Source organism: Homarus americanus, unplaced genomic scaffold, assembly GCF_018991925.1.
Source record: "Homarus americanus isolate GMGI-L3 unplaced genomic scaffold, GMGI_Hamer_2.0 scaffold56333, whole genome shotgun sequence".
Taxonomy (NCBI): domain Eukaryota; kingdom Metazoa; phylum Arthropoda; class Malacostraca; order Decapoda; family Nephropidae; genus Homarus; species Homarus americanus.
Genome location: NW_024734940.1, coordinates 11,915,152 through 11,921,437, shown reverse-complemented (window position 1 = coordinate 11,921,437; position 6,286 = coordinate 11,915,152).

Sequence of the window (6,286 nt, the reverse complement as noted above, 5' to 3'; positions counted from 1 at the left end):
AGACAGTTGGTAATAGTAGTACAGACACAGTTGGTAATAGTAGTAATAGACAGTTGGTAGTAGTAGTAATAGACAGTCGGTAATAGTAGTAATAGACAGTCGGTAATAGTAGTAATAGACAGTTGGTAATAGTAATAGACAGTTGGTGTAATAGTAGTAATAGACAGTTGGTAATAGTAGTACAGACAGTTGGTAATAGTAGTAATAGACAGCTGGTACAGTAGTACAGACAGTTGGTACAGTAGTACAGACAGTTGGTAATAGTAGTAATAGACAGTCGGTAATAGTAGTAAGACAGTGCCTGGTAATATAGTAATAGACAGTTGGGTTAGTAGTAAGCATATGTGCCTAGTAATAGCAGTAACAGACAGCTGGTAATAGTAGTAATAGACAGCTGGTAATAGTAGTAATAGACAGCTGGCATATAGTACAGACAGCTGGTAATAGTAGTACAGACAGCTGGTAATAGTAGTAATAGACAGCTGGTAATAGTAGTAATAGACAGTGGTAATAGTAGTAAAGACATTTGCAATAGTAGTAAAGACAGCTGCATAGTAGTACAGACAGCAGTTGGTAATAGTAGTAATAACAGACTGTTGGTAATAGTAGTACAGACAGTTGGCAATAGTAGTACAGACGGCTGGTAATAGTAGTAATAGACAGTTGGTAATAGTAGTAATAGACAGTTGGTAATAGTAGTAAGACAGCTGGTAATAGTAGTAATAGACAGTTGGTAATAGTAGTACAGACGCATGTGGTAATAGTAGTAATAGACAGCTGGTAATAGTAGTAACAGACAGTTGGTAATAGTAGTAACAGACAGCTGTAATAGTAGTTAAAGACAGTTGGTAACAGTAGTACAGACAGCTGGTTAGTAGTAACAGACAGATGGTACAGTAGTAACAGACAGGCTGGTAATAGCAGTACAGACAGTGGTACAGTAACAGACAGTTGGTACAGTAGTACAGACAGTTGGTAATAGTAGTACAGACAGTTGGTAATAGTAATAGACAGTTGGTAATAGTAGTACAGACAGCTGGTACAGTAATAGACAGTTGGTAATAGTAGTAATAGACAGCTGGTAATAGTAGTACAGACAGTTGGTACAGTAGTACAGACAGTTGGTACTAGTAGTAACAGACAGTTGGACAGTAGTAACAGACAGGCTGGTAATAGTAGTAAAGACAGTTGGTAATAGTAGTAAGAGACAGTCGGTAATAGTAGTAAGACAGTTGGTACAGTAGTAATACAGTTGGTAATAGTAGTAATAGACAGTTGGTAATAGTAGTAATAGACAGCTGGTAACTAGTAGTAATAGACAGTTGGTAATAGTAGTACAGAGTGGTAATAGTAGTAACAGATTAGCTGGTAATATAGTACAGACAGTTATAATAGTAGTAGACAGTTGGTAATAGTAGTACAGACAGTTGGTAATAGTAGTAACAGACAGTCGGTTATAGTAGTAAGAGACAGTCGGTACAGTAGTAAAAGACAGTTGGTAATAGTAGTAAGAGACAGTTGGTACAGTAGTACAGACAGTTGGTAAGTAGTAATAGAGCTGGTAATAGTAGTACAGACAGTTGGTAATAGTAGTACAGACAGTTGGTACAGTAGTACAGACAGTTGAAAGTAGTAATAGACAGTCGGTTATAGTAGTAAGAGACAGTCTGTAATAGTAGTAAAAGACAGTTGGTATAGTAGTAAGAGACAGTCGGTAATAGTAGTAAGACAGTCGGTAATAGTAGTACAGACAGTTGGTAATAGTAGTAAAGACAGTCGGTAATAGTAGTAAGAGACAGTCGGTAATAGTAGTAAGACAGTCGGTAATAGTAAAATACAGACAAATGGTACTAGTAGTAATAGACAGTTTGTAACAGTAGTAAGAGACAGTTTAAATAGTAGTAATAGACAGTTGGTAATAGTACAGACAGTTGGTAATAGTAGTACAGACAGTTGGTAATAGTAGTAATAGACAGTTGGTACAGTAGTAAATGTAAGTAGTAACAGACAGTTGGTACAGTAGTAATAGACAGCTGGTAATAGTAGTACAGACAGGTAAATAGTAGTAATAGACAGTTGGTACAGTAGTACAGACAGTTGGTACAGTAGTAATAGACAGTTGGTAAAGTAGTAATAGACAGTTGGTAATAGTAGTAATAGACAGCTGGTAATAGTAGTAATAGACAGTTGGTATATAGTACAGACAGTTGGTAATAGTAGTACAGACAGCTGGTAATAGTAGTAAGAGACAGTTGGTACAGTAGTAATAGACAGTCGGTAATAGTAGTAATAGACAGTTGGTAATAGTAGTAAAGACAGTTGGTTTTAGTAGTAATAGACAGTTGGTAATAGTAGTAATAGACAAAGCCTCCTATAGTATCAAATAAATGCGATCGTGTAATTATGAGTGTGAGTGTTTATTTGCGTCTGTGTGTGTATGTGTGTGTGTGTGTGTGTGTGTGTGCAGTAATAATAATAATAATAATAATAATAATAACAATAACAATAACACATAATAAAATAATAATAATAAAATTATGTATATAATAATAATAATAATAATAATAATAATAATAATAATAATAATAATAATAATAATAATAATAATAATAATAATAATAATAATAATAATAATAATAATAATAATAAAAACGTTTTATTGAAAAAGTTCTGCAGCCCAAAACCTGAAAATATATATTGAAATGACTTATTACATACATTGACATGAGGGAGGGGGTTAATAAAAGCCTTCATTAGAGACAGGAAAAGGAACATACTGTGAACATACAAATTAATGTTTACAATGTAGGTCATGTGCGCTGAGGTGTTGAATACAAACACAATAGTAACTCACAGATGGTATTATGAGACGCCAGATATGGTGTAGTACTTCAGTGTGTGTGTGTGTGTGACTATCCTTTGGTGTAGTACTTCAGTGTGTGTGTGTGTGACTATCCTTGGTGTAGTACTTCAGTGTGTGTGTGTGTGACTATCCTTGGTGCAGTACTTCAGTGTGTGTGTGTGTGTGACTATCCTTGTGTAGTACTTCAGTGTGTGTGTGTGTGACTATCCTTGGTGTAGTACTTCAGTGTGTGTGTGTGTGTGACTATCCCTTGGTGTAGTACTTCAGTGTGTGTGTGTGTGACTATCCTTGGTGTAGTACTTCAGTGTGTGTGTGTGACTATCCTTGGTGTAGTACTTGGTGTGTGTGTGTGACTATCTTGGTGTAGTACTTCAGTGTGTGTGTGTGTGACTATCCTTGGTAGTACTCAGTGTGTGTGTGTGACTATCCTTGGTAGTACTCAGTGTGTGTGTGTGTGACTATCCTTTGGGTAGTACTTCAGTGTGTGTGTGTGTGACTATCCTTTGGTGCAGTCATTCAGTGTGTGTGTGTGTGACTATCTTGGTGTAGTACTTCAGTGTGTGTGTGTGTGTGTGACTATCCTGCAGTCATTCAGTGTGTGTGTGTGTGACTATCCTTGGTGTGTAGTACTCAGTGTGTGTGTGTGTGTGACTATCCTTGGTGCAGTCATTCAGTGTGTGTGTGTGACTATCCTTTGGTGTACTCAGTGTGTGTGTGTGTGACTATCCTTTGGTGTAGTACTTCAGTGTGTGTGTGTGTGACTATCCTTCGTCCATGTGAATATAAAACAAATAAATAATGATAGAAGTCACATAAAATTTAGCCTCTGTTTACGTCAACATTCCTGCTTGTGATATTGACTTCGTTTACACCTCCCCTCATCGCCACACCCTCCACTTCCGCCACTTGCATCACCTGAACATTAGACACCACAGCTTATTCTACCTTAAGATTAGACCCCCTAATTTATTTCACCTGCCTAGCAACCTAACTCAACCTAACCCTCAAGTAGCATTAGGGTGAAATAAACTAGGATGTCTAATCTTCAGGTGTTCCCGATATTCTAATGACAAAGGCGACAGTACTACTTAAGTGTGCATAATTCTGACATAAATAAGCATCTGATATCTTTGTCGACTGCCCTTGATCAAATCACTTTACTGTTTATTATTGTTGTATACCTGCACTCAGTATATTACATTGGAAACAGTATACATGCACGGTCTATGTACAATATACATCATATACCTGCATTGTCTACATACACATACTGTACCTGCATAGTCTATATACTGTACATACCAAACTCATCGTAAACCTGTAAAATGATTTGACTATTATTATTATTATTATTATTATTATTGTTTTTATTATTATTATTATTTTATTATTATTATTATTTTATTATTATTATTTTATTATTATTATTATTATTATTATTATTATTATTATTATTATTATTATTATTATTATTTATTATTATTATTATTATTATTATTATTATTATTATTATTATTATTATTATTATTATTATTATTATTATTATTATTATTTATTATTATTATTATTATTATTATTATTATTATTATTATTATTATTATTATTATTATTATTATTATTATTATTATTGTTATTATTATTATTATTATTATTATTATTATTATTATTATTATTATTATTGTTATTATTATTATTTATTATTATTATTATTATTATTATTATTATTATTATTATTATTATTATTGTTATTATTATTATTATTATTATTATATTATTATTATTATTATTATTGTTATTATTATTATTATTATTATTATTATTATTATTATTATTATTATTATTATTATTATTATTATTATTATTATTATTATTATTATTATTATTATTATTATTATTGTTGTTATTATTTTATTATTATTATTATTATTATTATTATTATTATTATTATTATTATTATTATTATTATTATTATTATTATTATTATTATCATCAGTTTAAGCGTGATAGTTGAGAGAAGCTAAGCGTCTGTTTTAGTCAAGTTAATCTTTTGTTGCAAAGTGGAACTGAAAACCTACGGAAACGATTCTCTCTTTTATAGGTACTTTAATGGGCAATGTTCGGTGGATTTGGCATCTTGTGTACTTCCGGCAAGGCCGTGAATGCTCGTAACACTCATCTTGCCCGCGGTGTCCACCATTTCTCTGTGGATGTCGGCCACACTAGATTCTAGAATAACCCGTTAGAGTACATCCTTCTTTCCTCACACAGGCAAACTGTGGAATGCTTTGCCTATAAAAGAGGTACAGTACGTCTACTTTGAAATGAAGGAGATGAACAATGGTTGAGAATCAACAGTGTTTTGTTCCATCATATGAACCACTGATTTAGAAGCAGAGGGCCAAGGGAAGGCAGAGACGGGGATGGATGAATGAAATTAAAAAGTGGGTCACCCAGAGAGATACAAAACCTTAGAGGTTTGGTAAAAACAGCCCGACAACGTTTAGAGTGGAGGACTGTGGTCGCCAACCCTCAGATATGAGGATACCTCTAATTGAGTGATTGGATATCCTTGCACTAAACGTTGTACAGAAGTGGTCGACATAAGCAACAAACACTGTACAGAATATGTTGGTATAAGCGAAAAATACTAATACCTGTAGAAGAAACAATACTGTATTTGTGTGGGACAAAGTCAACATTATATTTGTGTATAATATTGGTTGTATTACCAGAGATGTTCGTACAGTGTTTGTTGCTTATACTGACCAATTTTTGTGTAGTGAGTCCTTATACCGACCACTTCTGTACAGTGTTTGCTGCTTATACCGACCACTTCTGTACAGTGTTTGCTGCTTATACCGACCACTTCTATAAAAACCAAGACAGAGAGCCGAATATTGTTGTCCATTTGTTCTTCCTCAAGAAAACTGAAAATCCAACCTCTATTATTGAACGGTTGAAGTCCTGTTTCTATTATAGTAAGTCCACGGTATCCTTATATTAAGTTGAATTTATTCGCATTATCCGTTCTGTTATTAACTTGGTAGTTCAGCTTCTCCTTGGCCTTGATTAGTATGCCATTAAACGTGTGCTTGTTTTATACTTGCATATTGAAACTTTAATACATATGTGTGTTTCGTTTCGGCCGTAATGACCCAGGCGTTGACGGTCAGCAAATAAAAGAAATAAAAGGTATTTCGTTTGTATGTCCATTTTTGTTTCTTTTTCTACAGATTGAGTTAATGATGGTAACTGAGATAAGCAAAACGTTAGCGAATAATGACTGTATCAAGGTGTTTTTTTGGTCCCAGCCTTGATGTTAAGAAGATAACTTGATTTAAATTATTGTTTTACCATTAGGGAAATATTCAAACACTTTTTGTAAAGAATACCTCTCCGAAGAGCCTAGGAGAATGGTATCGT